Source organism: Protomyctophum bolini, assembly GCF_963924005.1.
Source record: "Protomyctophum bolini genome assembly, chromosome: 4".
Taxonomy (NCBI): Eukaryota; Metazoa; Chordata; class Actinopteri; order Myctophiformes; family Myctophidae; genus Protomyctophum; species Protomyctophum bolini.
The window spans coordinates 25,263,323-25,286,623 of record NC_137865.1 but is presented as its reverse complement, the minus strand read 5'-3'; the positions used below and the strand labels follow the sequence as shown (position 1 = coordinate 25,286,623).

At 43.7% G+C, this 23,301-nt stretch overlaps 1 protein-coding gene across 2 annotated transcripts in view; it reads left to right on the top strand.

The window, feature by feature from the left end:
• znf469 (zinc finger protein 469) overlaps nucleotides 1-23,301 on the top strand; it is a 259,292-nt gene that overhangs the window by 61,407 nt on the left and 174,584 nt on the right. For both annotated transcript variants that reach the window (XM_080761755.1, XM_080761753.1), the window contains exon 3: nucleotides 4,745-4,821. The gene's annotated coding sequence lies outside the window, so the exon portion shown is untranslated. The remainder of the gene's footprint in view (nucleotides 1-4,744; nucleotides 4,822-23,301) is intronic.

The window sequence follows — 23,301 nt, the reverse complement described above, 5'->3', positions numbered from 1 at the left end:
CGGTGAACCAATATCATACAGCGATTGCTCCATGCGCCCCTCTAGACCAGAAAGCACACTGGCCGGGCCAGGCTAATTCACAATATACTTCACAGTCTGTCTTACTTTATATGTAGCTACCGACTTGTTTGAAAATATACTTCTATGACTACTCCTAGTAATTTTACTCTATTCCATCCCGTTGCTTTTCATTCAGTACAATGCAGCACGTCCACCGCAAACAGAAGTTCTGTGTTCAGACAGAGAATGCCTGGTGTTAGTAATCTCTCTCTGCGGGATCCCGTCCTGCAGATCCATATGTTTTCACTGGGATGGATCAGAGCTATTTATCGTGCTATGTTGCCTGTGAAAAATGAATGCGATACCTCTATTGTAATGACAGGGCCTGCTGAGTGAAATGTCTTGAGCACTTACCTGAGATGACAGAATCGGATAGTTGCATATGTTCATACACACTGCCCTGTGTTAGCCTACATAATATTGTGTCAGTCAGGTAGGCTTTCTGTACAGTCGGTCATTGTACAAGTTAAGTATTACTGAGTTCAGTGCTGAGCATTCTCTCAACCTGTCCGAGACCAGGAGCGCCGCAGACAGGAACACATTGAAGTTACATGCTGATTACATGCGATGTACATGTACATATAGCAACTGAAAACCCTTCCCGGTCCTATATTTCCATCCCCAGTTCCTTCTTGCATGTGTCCCTAGCGATGACATCAGGGAACGACAGTTTTCTACCTCTGGTCTGCTTTGAGACAGGATTCCAGAGAAGAAGAGAAGATATAACCTCATGATCAGCTCTGTAGCAGTGGCCAGCAAACTGTGTTCTTCTGGATCTTACTATTGAAGAAACACGGGGAAGGTTGCCGTATATTAGAGAAGTCAATGGGTGGCTCTTCCAAGAGAGCTTTCATTAGAAGTGCCATCCAGCCGGCATTAAAAATGATCTGCACAGGGGCACTCATGGGGGTTAATCTGGCCCTGGCCACAGTGTATTGCCATGTCTAGACTCTATATTTGAGTTGGTCAAATATGAGATCTTCTAAAACCCAAAATTTGAATCACAGCCTGCGATTTGCCAGATAATGATCTATGTGCTCATACTTAATATAACCTCTCCATAACCTTTGAAATGGAACAGAAAATAGAAACAAGGCGGTAGTTGCCGGGATCGACTTCCTTTTAATTGGTTCATTTTATGTAGCCATGCACTTTAATGCCAGTGTACCGTAATTGATTCCAGTTTTACTCTCACACCAGTAATCAAACCCTCCGTGAGTCAATCTCTTGTATCAAATGCAGTTGTAAAAATAGAAGATGAAAGAGTATTGCATGGCATAATTTCATTGGCTACAATGGAAGCTGTTTTAATCAATGTGATTGAAATCTGCCATAAGCCATTACCTGTTTCTCTTCCCCTGTGCTTGGTCGCAATGGCCTGTGTGTGTGTGTGTGTGTGTGTGTGTGTGTGTGTGTGTGTACAGTTAAGTATGTGTAAAAATGTATGTTGCAGATCTAGTTGTGTTGGCCTTACTTACAACTTTCATAATTGTTTCTTTTGGATGCAAATAAGATATTTGTTTCCGTTCCAACTTCCTATTCCGTGCAGCATGCACCCTGCAGGCGAGTGCATGACGACCACGACTACTGTGACTGCACAGGTCTCTGAACTCTCTCTTCAGCCTCTGATGTCATGCATTTGAGCTGTGACAAGTAGCAGTCCCTCTTCCCCGCAGAACTGCAGCGCACGCTAACTGCAGTGAGGTCACCACAGTAAAACAACACAGAAAGTTTCCTAAGGTCATAAAGGCTGGCCGTTGAATGTTCGGAGTGTAGGGGGAATACGCACCGGATAATTGGCGGGATAATTTCCGTAGCAGGAGTTGAGGTCAGGCATGGGCCTCCTTCCCTCGCTGTCCGCACTCCTCACAGTCGCTCACTGCCCTAGCTTAGTGGCCTCCATCCCCCTGTCACCTCACCCCTCCTCCTCCTCCTCCACCACAGCAGCTCAGTAGTCCCTGGGTTTTACCTCGCTTTTTGCTTTGACTCCTCTCTTACGCCTACCCGTATCGCCCGCAGTCGTATTTTCTTATGGGGGAATGGCCGGCAATAAGAAATGGCAGTTGGAGATTTGTCATTGTGTTTTGAGATTTTCTGTGACACTGACCTCATGCCCCAAATACAGATCACTTTAGATCACACATGGGTTTTTGCCACATGGCTTTGGTGGTACAGGCCTACAGGGCATTGTGCCATCATAATGAGCTATGACAATTCCCTCTTATTGTTGTAATAAAAGTGTCATGACATCATGGGGTCTGATAGCAAAATGATATCACTGCCTGCATATGGACTATGTTAGACACACCACAGACCACTCCACTTTTCCTACCAGTCACCTTTTGTGTTCCACTGATCCCACATTATTTATCTTCCCCACCTCCATGCTATATTTTTATCGCTATAACCTCTGTTTGCTCTTAAATCAGCTGCCATGATCTCTTTCTCTCACTCCATATACCATAGCGGCAGCTTTTTTTTTTGTAGTAGTAATTTATATTTTACGACCTCCTCTCTCCTCTTCCAGCCTAATGAATCTTCACTATCAGCACCATCTCAGAGTTTTGGAGAGAGTAGCTCTGTGGGCGGGAGACGGTTGCATGCGAGCCACACTCTAGACCGCGTGCTGTGGGCTTTTATCCGCTCTTATACATCTCCCTCTTTTTTCTCTCTCTGTCTCTCTCTCTCTCTCTCTCCGTCCCTGTTGCTGCAGTAGGGGGAAAAACTTACGGTGCGGTTTATTTGTTCTGGTTCGGTGTCGGCTTGGGCTCTCACATGTCCCTGGCAAGCCACCGTACCTCCCTGACGGTAGCTAGGTTTGCTAGGGATTATCACAGTCCGCCTCGGGGTCTCTGTGTGTTTGCGAGTGCATCATCTTGCATGTGTGTGCAACAGTAGTTAACTTTGCCTAAATTGCTATCAATGAACGTTTGCACCCTACAGCTGTAAGTGTATTTGATCGATTGCGTGTAAGAGAATGTATGAACTGTCACTGTTAATATTGGAGCTGCGAAAGTGCTCGACTGCTGCCAGTGTCTTTCCCGACGCCACAGGGCTTTGGGCCACAGCATCCAGAGACTCATCTCTTCCTCCCCCTCCACTCCGCATCACCTCATTTCTAACATCTCCCTTGTTTATATTCCTCCTCTGAGAAAAACCACACTTGCCCTCATCAGAGAATTAACCCGGGGCACAGTATTCAGCTGGTGATGAGACTAATGGGGGAGTTTAAAGGGAGCGGTGGTCTCTGGGATAAGGGAGAGGGTTAAGTGAAAGTGAGAGAGTGAGAGCTGAGCTGTTTCCATCCCACTGTTTTCCACTAATCCTAAATTGCTGCCACTGGAAGACAGTGACCTCCTCCTAACATGTGTTCGCCATTAATCCAGTTTTGGTGAGAGAAGGCTTGTTTTCACCAAGAGAGAAAGTAGAGAAGACTGTCAACCCCTGTATTTTTCACCAAGAGAGAAAGTAGAGAAGCCTGTCAACCCCTGTATTTTTCACATATACAGTATTTGCATAGTGTCCTTTCACCTCCTTCCTACAGTGTATAGAATATACCTCCTCACTTCATGATATACATTATGAGGACCGAGGAATAATCTAGTGTGAATAATCTGGAATCTGTATGCGTAATATGCATATCTGTTTGTGTGTGTGTGTGTGTGTGTGTGTGTGTGTGTGTGTGTGTGTGTGTGTGTGTGTGTGTGTGTGTGTGTGTGTGTGTGTGTGTGTGTGTGTGTGTGTGTGTGTGTGTGTGTGTGTGTGTGTGTGTGTGTGTGTGTGTGTGTGTGTGTGTGTGTACAGTATACAACACCCCCCTCCCCATCCATTCTGGCACTAATATTATATATCATCAAGTCCCGTTGAAGCTGCAAAGGGGAAATAGTGTTTCTGTGACGTAATGGTTAAACTTTTTGCATTTGTGTCAACCCCTATGGACAAAAGTGAAAACTGCTTTTGGAGAGGCGTTCTATAGAGGCCCTTCAACATGCAATTCCAATTTGGGGTTAAAACATGCTTATCGGTATGCAACAAGCATTGACTTTTGTCGCAAACTGGTTTGCAAGATTCACTACAGATACATCCACACATACAATCTCTGTAACTGGCCTTTTACCTGGCGGTCTGGCCGACAATACTTGCGTGAATAAATAAATAAATAACCTAAAATTGAATTTATTATTGTTTATTTTTCTTTCAGTCAGTGTGGGTCGGTTCTACCTTTCAGACTCTTGGCCTTGTTGAATGCCTCTCTACTGTAGTGTAGCCTACACGATACAGTATACATATGTAACGTATTATTATCACAGAATTGTCTCTGGAAAGTCACACAATAGAGCTGTAGACTTTTCAACAGGACAAAAAACAACTGCCAAGCAGCAGAGCATCGATGAGCGTGATGGTTGAGTCATTCCCTATCCTCACAAACCATGATTGGAGATTACATATTCCACTGCATGTCCACAAATATGTTCTGCTGTTAATTACAGGACCAGCGTTTTGTTGCTTTGGTCAGCAAAAACCTTCACACATTGGTCCCATTCAGTGGGGGATGACCTTTCCTTCCCCCTATATATTTCCAGCTTTTCCATGGTCTTCTGTCATTCCATAATTCTGTCTCTCTCTCTCTCTCTCTCTCTCTCTCTCTCTCTCTCTCTCTCTCTCTCCCTCTGTCTGTCTTCAGTCGCTCCATGCTGCTCCACACTGCCATATCGGACCTCGTGACTTCTGCTGTCGGAGGGAGACTGCGGTGGGCCCAGGGTGAGTTGACGTCCAGCTCCTCCATATGATGTATGAGATGGATAGAGAGGGAGAGAAGAGTGTACATAGCCTTGTTCCAATGTTTGGGAGGCACATAAAACATTACAGAATGCCCCCCCCCCCCTCCCAAAGAAAAGAAAACAAAACAAAATCCAATATTAATGTCCAAACTTAAAACATGTCCCGGGTCTCAGCTGTCGTTCACTAGGGGATTTTCTCCCCCTCCCCCCTCCCCTGAGCTTTGGCAGAGAGAATGAGTAGAACAACAGAGGAGAGGGGAAACTGGCAGCCTGTGTGCTCCCAACATGCAGACGTTGTTATTCTGAAACGCCATGTGCAATGGCGTTGTTGGACTGTCAGGGATTGGGCACCTATATGTGGGACCACACCCTCCACATCTGACAGAATAGAAGATGAGGCAACGGCTCAACTAACAAAAGAGTTATAATGGGAAGACGTCGACACATATAACACAGATTACATGTTACGTGCTTTCAATAAGAATCCAACAGTAGCTTGTTGGTGGCATGCAAACGATACACAATATACAGTATAAACTTATTTTTATGATATTTTTGGTCCAAGTTTAGTTTCATATTTGTGTGACATGTGGTGGTATATGTTGTGATATATTTAGGATGTGTATGTTTGCAAAAATTGTGCGTCGATTGAAGGGCCTTTCCTGCCTGACCACCATTTAGCATTAATGATGCATAATGATGTCAAATATCAAATCTATATTTTCTCAATCCAAACATTCAACACCTAAAGCGTGGTCCATTTTAATTGCTTGCCTGTTCATCAAAACGCCTGATTCATTTCACATGCGAGGCAACCTGTCTCCAACCCCATGAAAGGGCTGTATAGATGTCGAATGTCCACCAGTGCAGGGCGCTTCGAGTAGCAATCCAAATATACAGAGGTATTCTCAAACAACCCGGGCCTGCCAACTACAACACTGCTATTTATTTATGTATTTATCTGGATTTCCTGTATACTTGTCGAGATGTTGGGAGCTGCAGGCCACGCTATCTGAGGCTCATTTGACGAGCGGCAGTGCGCCCTGGCCCGTCCGCGCGGCGTGTTGCATTAGGGCTGGATTATTTTTCCTGGGGGCTCATAATGATGCTGCTGTCTTGGTCCCTGAGAAGCCTCTGTGCTCCCAGCCTCCTCCCTCCCCTTCTGCAGGACGCTGGATGCTGGCAGCTGCCCACTGGTTTTCTCACCTGGAAAGCTGCACAGTAGAATGGAGACGCATTAGGCAGGAGTGTGGCTGGCATGTGTTAAGCAATAAGCGTGTGCGTGCGTGTATAGTGTGTACAGTATGTGCGTGACTGCCACATGGCATGTGATTTAACCCAGCATTACAAGGTTCCATAATATTCTTTCATGGAGAAGTGAAAGTGAAAGGTTTAACTCTGGTTCGGTTTGTGTTTTGTTTGTTTATCCAAGTGTAGAATATAACTGATCTCTGGCTTGATAATTTGATTGATAAAGAATGTCTTTCTTCTCAGATAAGATGCTTACAGTCAGTTTATTTATTTAAGGCCCTTTAAACCACCACGCAGCATCTCCAGACAGTTGTGGGTCCCACGGGAAGGAATGAAACCGACTTTCTGGTTTGGAATTTTAAGACCATTTTCAACTGAACTGTATCAAATTGTACTTGAATCACTGCTATTGTCTGTGCTTGTGCAAACGGCTCTTCTTCCTTTAAGATGCATTGACTGAAAAAGCATTCTTTTTTCCTGACCCCTATGAAGTAAAACATTTTTGGAAAAATGTACTACATTTCAGAAGGGTCCTTTCAGGCTTTGTGGGGATGGCTTTGGGGGTGTAATTATCAGGAGGAAATGGCAAGATTACTTGCAGAAGTACAGGATAATTAGATATTACTGTGTGTGTACAGTACAACTGTCTGCGCCTGTCGTGTGTGTGTGTGTGTGTGTGTGTGTGTGTGTGTGTGTGTGTGTGTGTGTGTGTGTGTGTGTGTGTGTGTGTGTGTGTGTGTGTGTGTGTGTGTGTGTGTGTGTGTGTGTGTGTGTGTGTGTGTGTGTGTGTGTGTGTGTGTGTGTGTGTGTGTGTGTGTGTGTGCGTGCGTGCGTATAACTTCAAGATGTATTTAAAAAAACTGATAAAATAACAAAGGATATGAAGAATCAATTAGAAAATTCAGAATAAGGTAGCAAAATAAATTGCAAAGTAAGAATCCAAATAGCACATGTCAAAAATGCCATTCAGACAGAACACACACATTTATAGCACAGTAAAGTAGTAGAGTTGTAGGCTATAATCCTATTGTGTACATACATAGTACACTTGGGTCGGACTACATTGCTCCATCGTCCATAAATGAATATGTCTCACATAAACGTGATTGATATTTCCCATTTAGATTTGACCAGCAATTCTTGCTGGTTACAATAGCTGTTCTCATTTGTCATACAGTGACGTGCAGAAGGCCTGCTCCGTATTACTAGTTAATAATGTGTTTCTGAGGCTCACATTTCTCTCCCTGACCCTGTTCTTCATTTTGAGATGCCACGTCAGTGTGGATCTGTGCTACAGTATACTGTACTGTATACTGGGCTTATCCCTCGGAAGTCTCAATCTGAATCACATTTTATTTATGCTACTGCTGCAAAAACGGCAACATTTTGAGTTGTGATCTTTTCATCTTCCTAATATAAATGCAACAGTCTCTGTGCATGTGTACTGTACGTACGTGTGTACTGTACGTACGTCTGTATTCCACGTAACTCGAGAACCGTTTGCCCTGACTTCAAATCTGACACACGTTCCACACCACCACAGGGAGTGCAGTGCCTGGTATCAAGTCAGTCGGATCGCCGTTTGTCCAGAACCAGCACATCGTTGGGCACTGGCCTCGTTCGTAGGCCAGTGCCCATCGGGCACAGCTCTAGTTAAAAAAAAGACAAATCTCACCCGTGTGAAGTGAGGGGCGCTCTTATCATCATACATCATCATACATCATCTCATTTGGCGCTGCACCGTGGCGACATGGACTAGGGCTACGCTTATGCGGGCCCTTTGTCTAAGACAAATTTCTTCCTCGGGAGACTAATAAAGTATATCTCATCTCATCTCATTCCGGCCAATCACAATTTGCGTCCTCAACTTGCCATCAATGTTTGTGTTACACAATGTTTGTGTTTACACAAACACTCAAAATTGTCCAAAATTTGGGTTACACACAACAAAAGCTGGACATAGGAGGTGCTATCGCCCGTCTAAAATAGACGTTTAATTTTATGAACTCACATACGGGGAGGTATTGCAGTCGCATACCGCACTGTTGTGACGAAAAGAGAGTTGAGCCAGAAGGCAAAGCTCTCTGTCGACCGAGCAATCTTTGTTCCTACTCTCACCTATGGTCATGAAGTGTGCGTCCTGACCGAAATAATAAGGTCACGAATACGGCTGGTGTCTCCCTTAAAGATAGGATGAGAAGTCATGCGAGAGAGACTTGGAGTAGAGTTGCTGCTTCTTCGCCTGGAAAGGAGCCAGCTTAGGTGGTTCAGGCATCTGGTTAGGATGCCTCTTGGGCGTCTCCCTAGGGAGGTCCTCGAGGCAGGTGCCACTGGGAGGAGACCCCGGGGCAGATCAAGGTGCATTTGTAGGAAACACATCAATTCACTGGCCTTGGAACATCTCATGATCCCCCAGGAGGAAGTCACTAATGTTGCTCTGGAGAGGGAAGTCTGGAGCTCTCTGGTGGAGCTGTTGCTGTTGACTACGGATAAGCGGTTGAAGCTGGATGGATGGATGGAACTCACATACAACATAATCTTTATTTAATATTTATATATTGTTTCCAGAAACTGCCCTTCTGTTATTTAAAATTCCACAGCCAGGTGTATTCCTGCTGCGGGAAGAATCATAGATTAATATCCGCGTATCCTACCGCAGGTCCAAAATAGACAGCAGAATGGCATGCATAATAGAGCAGTGTGTGGTTCCAAGCCCGTTTCCTAACATTCTAATTTTTGCTGAGAATCTTTCCCAACCAGTAGTTGCTTTCAGGTGTATAAGCAGCCCCGACTATGAAATTCTAAATAAACATTTTGACACAAGTGTGATTATATTGCGGCCTAGATTGCTCTAGGGACGGTAGGTAGGTATGAGGAAGGTAAACAGAGTTATTTTTCTGCATGGAAAGAGACATTTGGGTCAGCCCACATGTCCCCTGGATATGTGCTCATGGTTGAGTATAAAGTGCCCATGCCCAAATTAATCTAATAGCTCTCTTAACTCTCATCTCCCTACCTCTACTCAACGGTGCAGCTCTACCTGTGCTCCTCTCTTCCTGTTTCGTGCTTTTAAAACAGCTCGGCCCATTTCACTCGGTCAACAGGATTTCCATAATGGCAACTGCAAAAATAGCAACATTTGAAGTAGTCCCATATACTGTACTGTAATGTTGGACGATAACAATCATACAATCATACAATTATCATACCTTAATATGATAATAATAGCTCAACCTATAAATCCCAGGTGGTCCAAGTGCGGTGGTCCATAGATGTTATTTTGGTACACTGTATGTTATTACCTGCTTTTAAATTTCTCCTGTACATTTTAAATTCAAAACCTATTCAAAAACTATTCAGCCCTGCCTTAAACTGCATATCCTCTTGTGCATATTGGTTGCTTTATCTTTTGATTACTTTGAGATAAGTGGACTTGATATTTTGCCAGATATCTTATCAATATGGAAATATGCACACATTATCCTTCCCTTTCTTGTTTTTGTCCTGAGGATATTTTGGCCAGGTGAACTGCCGGTGAGATACAGATATCCCAGATTATTATAAAGATCTTTATCTCTTCAGAGGTTTTTAATGATGTCCCCTCAGGTGTGGAGCTGAATGTTTTCATGCTCAATATCATAACAGCTATATGGAAGAATAAATCTTGTTATGCAGCGTGAACGGAAACACAATTTAAGTACCGAATCATCCCATTGCATCAACTGTTTGAGCAGTTTGACAGTATGTTGTAGTTTAGAAAACGCAATGTTTATGAAGACATATTCAACACACGTTTTCTGCATTAACTGTCCTCTCGCTTTGTGTGAATGGATTTTCCCCAGACATTTGTGTAATGTGTATGCAAAAGGCTGTGCCCGCCTGTCCCCTGTCTCCACAATATGCTTAATTTTCACTTCACACGCAAATCCTAGCAGTAGCTTGTTTGTGTTCCTAATCCCTAATCAACAACCCAAACCATGGCATTGTCTTCCATTACACCAGGGAGCATGCCAGCTTGGCACCAGGTGAACCCTATTTATTTACTTTAAACAGGACTGGGCAAGCCTTTGCATCTCATATAGGCAAGTTGTGTGCGCACTCACCTACTGTACATGCACGCACAGAGGGAAATGCACACACAGATCATGCACATGGGCGCACATGCACGCTGCAGTGCAGGCCAGATAGCATGCTGGAGAGGCATGGTAAAATGCATGTAAAGAAAACAAACGCAGCAGGGCACATGGGCCCATTCACAGTCACACCCACACATGCACTGCATGCATCATTTGAATATAATAGTAGGGCATTGTGGTTGAGATGAATAATGGACAGGGGGATTATTAGCTGACTAAAGACCATTGAGCCCTGTTGACTGTGAGAGAGCCATCTTTCTTTCATTAGGCGTGTACAGCTTAGTACCTGCATGGACCCTGAGGGCATTCATTACGCACACAGAGAGAGGGCCCTGTGTGGGGCCTATACAGTAGGCACAGCACATGGCATTGAGTAAGACGGGGGCTGGAGCTCCTCATTATGGGGGTTTTCCTCCTCAGAGGAGCTGACTTTTCAACACCCCTCTACACACAGAAGGGGAGTTTGACAGAGCGGCTCACTGCTCATTGAGCCACTAATTCATTGATAATTCAATTTCTTACAAAAATGGTATTTCTTCACAGAAACCTCAATTATAAACTCTTGACAACTTTTGTCTTGCTTGACTGTGCAAAAATGCATGCATGAACATGGCACACAAAAGCAAAAGTGTGCGCGCGCACAATATAAAGACACACTTCACAGCACTCTATCCCCACCACTCAGTGGGAGGAGCTGTCCGTCACAGTGACAGTATTAAATATTATTTCATAACAGACCTGAAAGGTTAGAGAGAGAGAGAGAGAGACGGACATATGCTGTCAGGGAGTGATGGATGAGCCGCTTTGAAAAGCCTGTCAGGGAAGAAATGCACAGACCAGTCTGCCCTGGACACGGCATGATAGGCCAGGACAATCCTGTTAACACCCCCATCTCTCTCTCTCTCTCTCTCTCTCTCTCATATCCACAGCTTTCAGACAGGAAAAAGTGCAGTAATTAAAGTCCTGGCAGTTTTGTAGTTTGGCTCCCTCTCTGCTGTCTCTTGGAGGAGGTTAAGTATGACAGTTGATGTGGCCAGAGAGGGCATTGAGCAGCGGGGGGTGGGGGCAGGCGCTGTGGCTACGCAGTACAGATGGAGAGGAGACAGATGGGCTTCATAAGATATTCACAAGACCCCCGGCATACACACACACATGCACAACTTTCTTGTATACATTCCTCATATTAATTCCCGGGCACTTTCTCCTTGAAGTGAAGTAATATCTAAAGTTTCCGTTGTGTTTTTCCGTCCAGCACATTAGGCCTAATGCAAGAAGTAAACGCAGTGACATCATTCCCAAACTGTGATGCCGTCTCTCACATCCCCTGATCACAGAGACGTCTCATGTTTGTTTGTGTTTGTGCCTTGATTAAGATCTTGGGTCTGCCCCACGTACATATGTATGTTGTACATCAACATAGCACTACATTTACGAGATTAAATGAGGGCAGAATATGATATGAATAGTACGGAGCCCCTGAGTGGCCATGGTAAGAAAAATAAATTATCTTTTCCAGACGAGATATTATCTTTTCCGGACAATATAATATATCGTCCGGACAAGATAATATCTTGTTTGGATAAGATAATTTATTTTTCTTACCATGGCCACTCAGGGGCTCCGTAGAATAGTCTTGTTTCTATAAAACAACTTTTTGGGCTATACAGTACTAATGCCTGATTTACGGTAGACATGTCACACTCTTGCTCTGAGTGTGCCATGCTCGGGTCGCCTCCCTTATGTTTTCCCCCTCTGTGCTGTGTGTGAGACTCTTTACTGAACTGTCTCACCTGTGAGTGCGCTGATTTCCACCGTCCTTATTGCGAATGCACTGAGCACTTACTATGAGACCTAGCAGATCATGTCTGTGTGTCTGTCTGTGCCGCTTTTGTGCCCATATATGGAGCTGAGTGATTACGTCACCATGACTCAGCCATAACCATATAAGGAGTCCCCAAAGCAGCTATACGTCCAAAACCCAAATATGTACGAGCTGCGTTCGCTTCCCGCGTTTGCACGTCTTACTGGTTTAATGAACTGACTAATGTTTGGACATTGCTGTGTCATCTTACGTTGCGTTCCGGGTTGATGTTCCCAGTGAAGGTTATTATTCTTTCCGTTGTCTTCCCGCCCTTCGAGGTGTGTATATTTCCTAAGTTGTTATTGATCTGAAGTTAAGTAAAGTTCCTGTGCCACAGTGCCACTACTCCTGGGTGTCAACTTCTCTCTCTGCATTCTTTGAGCCCTACTGTAACTTAACTGAGTCGGTTCGTGATAAGACATGGTTGTGCATAATGTTGCTAAAATAGAAGATCTACACTTAGACGTATTTAAGCTCACAAGCATGCACTGTCTACACAACGTGTTATGAGCTTGTACTAGAGATCTGCTATTTTCAATGTGTGGCACTGGTGTGCAGCGGGGTATAAATCTGGCTTATAGGCCAGTGGTTTCGTATTGGACTTTCCAGGCATACAGGACTGGTGAGAGTCCAATAGAATAGGAGGCCATAGAGACTTAAGAGGCAGCGTTTAGTTGCTGTAAATGGCTGATCTAATTAAGGCTCTTTAACTTGGGCCTTCGTGTGACGCCAGACCTGAGGCTTGTAATGGAGAATGAGTCAGAGCTGGAGAGAAGAGAGATGAAGAGGAGGAAAGAGGAAGAATGAGGGAGAGAGAGAGCATGAGAGAGATGAACAGAGATTGGGAGACTTCTTTTTGTCAACAACACATGCAATTACAGAATTACAGCACTAAGCATAGCAAAGTTCAACCTATAGTTCTGCTTTTTATTTATCCAGGCATAGTTTCATTTGCACGTGATATGGCCTTCCACCTCAACACTAACACAATGACAGACATGCAAACCAAAGACCAACCAGATCAGTTCTGCTTTTCATTAATTAATTCATAGCCTGTCAATTTAGGTCTGGGACACAATTTGCACAAGCTTATTGGGATAAATGTACCGCTGATTGCAAGCAAGGCAGAAGGGTAGTGCAGGCTAATGAAGACGATCTGTCCTCATTTCAGAAGACTAGTGCGGGCTAATGAAGACGGTCTGTCCTCATTTCAGGCAGATGAGATGATTTATATACCATGAGGAAAGTTCAGAATTCAGCAAAACTCTGTCAGTGTTATTAAACACTGACATCAGTGTGGTAAAACCATAACTCACTGGGTTTGAAAACATCATGCTGGAGCTTCGTGTGCTTTTCTAGTGGTTATTAAAGTGGGACAAATAGCAGAGACATGCTGCCCACACACTGAATAGGAAAAGCCTCAGTACCAAAGGTCTATAGCAGAGACTGTTTATTTAAATTTTTATAAATCAATTCCACATTGGAAATTATGCTGCAAAACTGCGGTGTTCAAGCTAGAGTACAGTATATGAATGGCGAACTGTAAAGCCTCGCAAATAGTTCTACTATACAGTTTCTGGTCTGTTAAGGCATACTCCACATTATCTTTATGCGTTTATGATGTACCCTGTTTTCTGGCAGAGACGTGTGTTAGACTGTGTTTGTAGTTAGGCCTGTGTCTGTGTATTCGATTTTAAGATCAGTCTGATGCCTTGAAATGAATGCAGGCCGATCTGAGTTAGTACAGCAATAACTCTCATTTCAACACTACGACATGAAACTCTCTTCACCTCAGGGTGTGGGCAACACACCAGGCAGGAATCGTCGTGAGGGCGAGTTGTCAAAAAACCTATACGTAAATTACCATATGAATAATTCAATTTATCGCCATAGCCATTTATCAGTTTTACAGCCACTTAAAACCTAGCTTTATTTTAACGCGGAGTGATGTTGTGCATCGCTGTGGTCATTATGATCCAATGCTGGACCTGGTTTAACGTCTCCCCAGAGATTGGGAGGGGGGGGGGTGCTGTTGAGAGCTTTGGCCCCCGGAGCCTGTTTTGCGGGCTCGCGTAATAAAAATGACCCTGTTAGACAGAATGGAGCATAAACAACAGCAAGGCTTGAACTGGCGTAGATATCAGCAGACAGACCTCAAATCCCGCTGCCGGCCGAGTCAGGGGAAGAGAGGGGGGGGGGGGGGGGGGTGGTTGGATGGCTGGGGCTTCTGGGGTGGATGCTGTGGTGTCTGTATGCCATGCCAGTTGCAGTCCAGACCGCTGTCCGTCACTATCCCTGTGCCCAGAACAGCTATGGCAGATTGTTCATCTCTCTGAATTAACAATCTCCACCACAGGGAAGTGATTTGCGGAGGGACATGGCGAGGAAGGGATCGGGTAGGGTGGGGGGGGGCTGATTGCTACCACATTGATGATGGTTAGGATGATATTACCAGAGACCAAGAGTCTCCTGGGCATTGTGGTCAACAGACCCTATGGCATTTATAGCCCTCAGGCACCCATAGAGCTGCTCCTCGCAGCATCCCTGCCCCTCCCCCTGTTATCCCACCACTGGGGGTCCCATAGATCTATATGTCTCCCTGCCAGGGCCTTGGAATGCTCCCATAGAGAATAGATACTTTATTATTGATCCGCAATTGTTCTGTCAAAAAAGTTTCTCAAAAGCCAGTGGTTGATTTTGAATAAATGTAACTAATAGTCATTGGATGAATCCACAGAGCCTCCATTGTTACAGTGTTTATCTACAGCATGATGTTGATCCCCCAACCACTCCATTGTTACAGTGTTTATCTACAGCATGATGTTGATCCCCCAACCACTCCATTGTTACAGTGTTTATCTACAGCATGATGTTGATCCCCCAACCACTCCCCCCCCACTCCCCCTCATCAGATCAGTTGCTTGCTATCAAGATTTCAAATAATGTGCTTTATTCATTTTCCAGCCACTCCGAGAACCCACTAATAATTACTTTATTATACTGTACTCCCATACATAGATGGTGCCTGCACTGTCAATTGAACGTGTGTGAGTCAAATTCAACTTCAAAGTACTTTATTTTTTGCTTTTGGTTAAAAGACAACAAATACATAGATACAATACATAGATACACAAATGCTATAAAACTTTAAAGAATCACACCTGTGTGAAGTGAGCGGCACTCTATTCATCGTACATCATCCAATAAAATTAAATAAAGATAAGATGTAATGTCTGCTGTTCTAAATCCTTTAGACCCATTATTGACCTTAAACATACCATAGTTACCAATAATAGTGGTGCCTTATTGGCCAAGGGTTTCCACCGACATACCGACAGCCGACACATCTATCTAAATGCACCAAGTCTCTGTCTGTCTGTTTGTACGTCTGTCTGTGTGTAATCCACGTAACTCGGATATTTGACACACACGTTCCACACCTTCGCACCCGGTGTCGAGTCATTCGGACCCACGGTTGTCCAGAACCACCCCAAAAAGGTCTGTGCCCGGGCTCTGGACCGGGCCCCTGCCCAGTGTCCATGGAGCTGGCCTTTTCTGACCTCACAACACTCCATATTTGGGCATGCCTGACACAGAACTTCATATATGGGCATAAAAGGGACACAGACATAATATCTGGGTGGGACATCCATTTCCAACTTGCATCATTCCAAGTAGGCCAGTGCCCAACGGGCACCACTGTAGAGGCTCCAACGCATAATATCTGGGAGGGGCATTCATTTCCAACTTGCATCGTTCCAAGTAAGCCAGTGCCCAACGGGTACTGCTGTAGAGGCCCCATGGGCACCGCTCTAGTGACGTAAATTCATTGTCAATGGCATTTAATGTTTAATGAATTATACTATAGCTGTTTATAGGAGGGGCTAATGTGGCGTAGTGCCCCCCCCCCCTCTCTCTCTCTCTCTCTCTCTCTATATATATATATATATAATATATATACTTTTAAGAGAATACTAGTAGGTCTACTTAAAATTCAGCCTAGACAGGCGTTCAGCAGTCTGATGGAGGTGGGCACAAAGAGGCTCTGTATGGACTGCCTGAGGGCATTAGTTGGTAGTGGGTGTCTGTGAACTAGTAGGGTGTGTGTGTTATCCTCAACTATTTTATTTGAGAGGCCTTCTTTACTTTTCTTGTGGATACTGCTGAGTGTTCCTCCCAATGATCTTGCCACTGATCCTAACAACCCTGTCGAGAGGATTTTGGTTGACGCATCACAGTGATCACACCAAACCATGATGTGATGTTGAAGGTCATTATGGATTCCACAAAGGACTTGTATAAAGCCTGTAGGATTGATGGTCGGACCTGAAGCTTCCTCATCTTCCACTCCAAGTGTTGGCACTTGGAGTGGATATTCTCAGCATTAAAGGCGAGCTTGTGGTCGATGGTGGTGCCAAGGTATTTGTATTCCTCAGCGCAATCTATTGCCTGGCCATTTATCGCCAGGGCCGGAGGGGGAGTTAGCGCGTCCTGCCTAAAGTCCACCAGCAGCTCCTTAGTTTTGCTGGGTTTTAGGTCCAGGATGTTGTTCTCACACCACTCAGCAAACCTGTTCATTACCCCAATACCCCACTGATGTGGCTGTTGATTACTGTGTCATTGGAGTACTTACTACAGCATCTCAGGGTCTGGGCTGCTGCAGTCATCTGTGTACAGGGTGAACAGGACTGGTGAGATGACAGATCCTTGTGGTGCCTCGGTGTACACAGTTCTGTTGGAGCTGTAGTTGCCGTTGAACCTAGCGGTCTGGTGTCCGTCTGAAGGAGAGAATGAGCAGTACGAGGTTAGAGTTGACCTTCATCCGGGGAACTTTCTGTCCCATCAGATGAGGTCGCACTGTATTAAATGCACTTGAGAAGTCCACAAATACCATTCCGACAAAGGACTTGGCTTCTCCATGCAGCTGTGCATAGATGTGATGCACCAGGGTTATCACTGCATCATCCGTACCTCTCTGCTGCTTATATGCAAACTGGAGAGTGTACCATAAACAGGACGGTATGCATTTCACAGAATTATTCATTAACACATGTACAGTACAAACACCAATTTCTTATTATTGATGGTTTATTTAGAATGAGTCCCTGCATCCTCACGCAGGGTTAATTTAACTCAATAAAATCATTGAAGCCCTGTATATACTTAGTTATATACGATAGTGTCATGCAAAAATATCTGATCTATAAGCTCACAACATGTTGTGATGTGATGCATTGTGCAACTTTAAATTCTTAGAAATGTGTTGAAACTTTTGGCTATACGACATAATGATGTTCAAAATAGAGGCGGCAGGTTGAAAGTGGTTTAACAATGTGAAAATTAACGGGTCCATTTCGGTCCAGTTTTACACTCTCAATTAATTATATTACCACTGAGAATTTTACTGTGTGTTTTCATATCTCATTCACTCCAAGCCCCTGGGCTGAAATGGTGAAGGGTAAAATTCGAATCTACTCTCTCTCTCTCGCACTCGCTAACCCCCCGCCCCCCCCCCACCCCTACACGCACACACGCACACTAACCCTGACTGTCAACAAAACGGTAATAAGTCAAGTCTTTCACCATAGGAAGAAAGATGAGGGTTTTGCCTGCAACGAAGGTTTGGCCTCTGGAGTACTAGAAAGCAACCTGCCACTCAGAGGTGTGGGACTTGCGTACAGATACATACCATGCTCCGTTTTGACATTTATGAGCAGGTTTACTGCAGCGGAAAATCACAACAATCAAGGAACATTGTTAGCACCCAATTAGCACTGTAAAAGCACTTTGGACCCGCTTTCCTTTCAGTCCTCCTAAACTTTCCCTCATGAAAAAAAAGAAAAAAGAGGAAAGCCTTTTTCCCTGCCACTCTTTAACATTAACTTTAAAGGGAGCTGGGAGCGTATCAGAATGATTTCACCATATGTATCAGCAGCGCTGCCAAGTCTGCCGTCGTTCATCAGGCCGAGTGACACTATCCTATGTCCTATAACCACTGGAATCACTACTAATCAATGTCCTATAACCACCAGAATCACTACGAATATATCGATCTGGTAGATCGGCTATTTTTGCAGCATGTCCTCCTATTTTCGCTGATGTCCGTCTATTTATGGCATGCCCAGTGTAGGGACGCTAGGTTTCATGTGGTTAATATATATTTGTGGGAATATTTGTTTCCCCGTGGAGGAAATGCTTTACGTAATGGATGCAGCGTCTGTCCCAGATGGGGGAAAGCCGTTCTCTGTTGGCAAAGGCTGCCTCTTCTTCTCTTTCCTTATTTTTCACTGACGGAAATGAAAACACTGGCAAATAAATATGTGCCACTATTGAAGAACAAGATGGGGATTTCTGACCATGAGAGAACCATGTAGGCTGCCAGTTCTCTCTCTTCCTTCAACTCCTCCAGCGATATTCTTTTTAAAATAATGGTGGTGACAAGTATTGTGAAGAGGTGGTGAGATCAGTGAATAATCTACGCTGATACGACCCTGCCAAAAAACCTGATGTAATATGGGTTCTGTCTGACTGAAGAGCAACATCTGACTCTCAATCTGAAGATCTGCCATAAATCCCAGCCGCGACGTCTGAGAGATGTTTCTTTGATATACCAGCTCGAACCCTAGCTGTTCAGTGTGTACTGTGCTGTATTGCTGTGGTTGCATGAATAGGAGTCGACGGAGGGGTAATGTAGAGCTGCTCTTTATGTTTCTGGGATGGCGTCCAGATCACACTGAGAAGCTCCTGCTCTAAAGCAGTCTCGACAGTGGATGTTCCATATTACCGTGGAGACTGATACTACTGTGTTCTGTTTGTTCCCATGAACGAGAGAGAGAGGGAAGGAAAGGCATGGGATTTATCTTTATTCAAGGACTCTCGGTTTATGAGATACTTATTAAAAAAAAATGAGCCGCTTTGACTACAACAGTAGTCTTACTGGAATTTGAGGTAAGGAAATTACGATGAACACAGGCCCAGAGCTGGACTAAGATCGGACACTTTATTAAATTAAAACAAAGTTAGATGTCCCCACAGTGGATTCCTATGAGGAGGTATTTCCTGCAGACGGACAGGCTGCTTAGAGAGAGTGATGTGGAGGGGTTTAAAAGACCCGACATGGATTCTCCGCTCCAGTGTGTTTTAAGGCCAGTAAAGTCGACCGTCGTCACACTGTTTTCCATATGCTCACCAGGCTGGGAATCGGCTGCCAGATCCAATCGTACTGTACTCCACACATTAGACTGTGCTTCTCACATTATGAGAGGCAGAGGTCTGGCTTCATGATATTCCCACCTTTGCTCAGGAATCTACAGCATGCGTTCTTGCTTTCTCACATTCTCACTCCCATGCTCAAATTTTCTTAGCCTGTCGGTGTCATTTCACAGGCTTTCACTATTATTTTCCTCTCTCTCTCTCTCTCTCTCTCTCTCTCTCTCTACAATTTACAATTTACAATTTAGGCATTTAGCAGACGCTCTTAATCCAGAGCGATTTACATTAAGCAAGAACAAAAAAGCATGGGAATACATCACATAAAAACATTTATCATGAAACATGCGTAAGCTAAGAAAGTAACAGTGGAATATCTATAATGAAACTATACATATAAGCTATACATCTATACTACTATGATATACATATGTACTATGACGTGCTATGACTACATACAATGCACTTATGCTGTCTACATAACATGCTATAAGTCTGTATCAAATGCTATCTAAGTCTACAGAATTGCTATCTAAGGGGGTGGGGTAAGTGCTATGGGCACTCTCTCTCTCTCTCTCTCTCTCTCACTCTCTCTCTCTCTCTTTCTCCATACGGTATAGAAAATGACATAAGGTTTAGCAAAGAATCCAGAAAGATCTTTTACAGAAAGTAATCTGGATTATTATTTTAGCAATAATCTCACACCATAACATTGACTCTCTTCTCCTTGGAGGTGATTTGGCACGTTCAGACATCAGTGAATAATTTGGGCTGCGAGCCTCTCATCAGGGTGGCTGTGTCAATGGATGGATGAGGGAGCCAACACTGATCCAGGGACACTGCTTTTGTTTAAACTCTGCAGGAGCTGAGGCCCAATTGGCTGCACTGACTAACCTGTGTTGCTTCACAGACGTGTGTGTGTGTGTGTGTGTGTGTGTGTGTGTGTGTGTGTGTGTGTGTGTGTGTGTGTGTGTGTGTGTGTGTGTGTGTGTGTGTGTGTGTGTGTGTGTGTGTGGGCATGCACATGGCTCCATCCATGTGAGCATGTGACTGCAGCTCCGTTTTGGCCTGTGTCATGGAACGAGCAAGGACGTGATTGATTGCTTGTGTACTGTAGTGAAAGTCTTTTAAATGGGAGCAAAATGGGGATTTAAAGTGTATGACTTCATCAGGCCTGCACTGCTCAATGTGAGGTTAATACAATGTGGCAAACCTTTCTCCTTCAACTGAGGTCATGCGTTTTATCCCACAATAAGGGCTTTCCTCAACCGTGTCAGTAGGCCGACCAGCCATCTTGGTGGGTGTACTTTCATTGGATGATCAAGCTGTGTTCCCTCGGTTACCATTAAAACAGTAATAATAATAACAATAATAATAATAGTAATAGCTTGAATTTGTGTATCACCTTTCATCTACAAAGGTTAGAGAGCTGTCCATGGTGAGCCGGCGTGCACCCGACGATCGTAAATCATTTGTGATTTTGTATCGCATCGCTGAGAAAATGTAGCTGGTTGTTCTGCTAGCTAAAGGCTGTGGGCTGTGTTGTGTGGTGTGTTGGAGCATGGGAAATGTCCATTGGGATAGAGTTCCCATAAATAGGGAATTTATTTAGAGCCTTTATCCAAAGTGCATTACAAAGTTCATAACAATATAACCCTTTCACTTCACATACATTCACACACCAGTCATCAACATTTTCAGGGTGAGCTGATGGGGGTTAAGTGTCTAGCGGACATTGTCAACCTCTCCCTCTCTCAGGCTGTGGTCCCTGCAGGCTTCAAAATGTCCACCATTATGCCCATGCCCAAGCACTCCAAGTTGACATGCCTGAATACCTGTCATACCTGTCATACCTGTCATACAGTATACCTGTCATACCTGACATACCTGTCACCCTCACCCCAATTGTCAACAAATGCATTTTGAGGCTTCCTGCCTCGCTGGACCCATGGCAATTTGTATACCGTCAAACAAGATCACCACCGGAGATGCCAATGCCATGGCTCTTCACACCGTGCTCTCTTACATGGATGACAGGAAGCTGAAGGACAAGTACGTATTGTATGTAGTTCAGCCAGGAGTAGCCAGGGAATTGAAAACGGAAACCTTCCGATTCCAAGACGCCGACTCTACTTCCTGAGTTGGCCTCTTTCTAGGAATTATTCTCCTGTATATAGCAGAGTGGCTTAGAGCCTCAGCCTGATGGCCTCAAATGTCTAATATCTCCCCCAGTCCATAGGGATATCCCTTTGGTCACATACAGACTACAGTATTATCCTCACATGAGAATGGATGTACTTATAATGAAATTAGTCAGTGTGTCACTGTGTCTCAGTATCAATTGCTTCAGCCCTGAAGTGCATGGTAGCATGTGCTTAGTGGGTTTAAAATAAGAGAGCATCACTAATGCCAGTGAGAGTTTAGTTTTAACATTCCTATCAATGTGCTCTAAAGACAATATCAATTAAATGTGTAAAGTGTAATAATAATCTTTATGTCGCAAAGGAATGGCTTTAAAACAGGACTTTGATGTGTATAAAATATTCGGTGCATAACATTTCATAAATGGAAAGTCCTGTAGATAAAAAGTATGTTTTAAGAAGCAATTGAAGCCACTGATTTATCAAGGCTGATCTCCTCAGGCTTGTGGTTCCAGAGCTGACAGACCCTGACACCCTTTGCCTTGACTCAGGACCAGCCAGCCGGTTGCTGTCTGAACAAGCAAGCCTGCACAGGCTTGTAAGGAGTTAATTTCGATAAATGTAAATTAGGTGACAGGCCATGAAATTCTGTAACCTAAAACAGATAGGCAAATAGGGAGGGTTATTTTCTGGAGCCTATTTAGTGTTTTTTTAGTTTTTTTGCTTAAGACATGTTAAACACCATTGCAATAGCCAAGGCACGGATAAATAAAATCATTAATCATTATTTTGCTTTCTTTAATACTAAAAGATTGATCTTATCCCTTGTGATACTTCTAAGATGATCAAAACATGCCTGAGCACGTTTGTTTACATGGCTCTCAAAGTTTAGGTTGGGGTCAGATACGATTTATCACTGCACTGTATAGGTTTTGGCAATGGTGACGTAAAGGACCAAGTGATAACGGCATTTTAGATGCAAGTGATCTGGGCCAATTATGAGAAGGAAATGATTCTATAATGTTGCCAGAGAGAAGTGTACTCTATACAAGGGAAACGGATTGGGTCTAAAAATGAACCCTTGGCACTACACATTAAAACTTAAAAGGCGGGGGAAAAAGGGAATTATTAAAAAAAAGACTCAAGTATTATGTAAACCACTTCAAGGGAGTCCCAGACATGCTAACCCACTGCTGTAATCTATGAATAAGTAGTCCAACAAAACAAGTATGGAACAATCACCGGCGTCAGCGTTCATTAAAATATCGTTTGTGACCCTAATAAGTGCACTCTTAGTACTATGATGCTGGAGAAATATCAACTCTTCAAATATACGATTGTCTTTCATGGCTGCCAGAAATTGTAATCTTTTGCAGATTTTCTTTTCTTAATGAATGGTTATTTAGAAATTGGCTGGTCATTGATGCAAATGAATGGGTCAAGACCAGCTTTTGTGGGAAGAGGTTGAACACAAGCAGGGATAATCAGGGACACAGCTGGAAGACGGGGATCTATTTATGGAAAGCAAATAATGTGCAACTAGACCCGCAAAGGTTATTATAGTTTTCATTAGTTATTATTTTGATTTTGCTTTGACCTTTTCTTTTCAATTTTAGTTGATTAGTTTTTAAAGCGGGATTGCTAGTTTAATTTAGTTTTTTTGTAAACTCAGTTAGTTATTGTTCTTTTTTATGTGGTAAACTATTTTTTTTATTCTAGTTTTAGTTATTTTGTTAGTTTTAAATGAACTGTAATAAGCTGGATGTAATAACATTTGTATGATGTAATGTTTCAGTGTCAATGAGATCAGAGAATGGCATTAATTGGAATTAATTCATCCAGCAAGGGCACGCTACATTAGT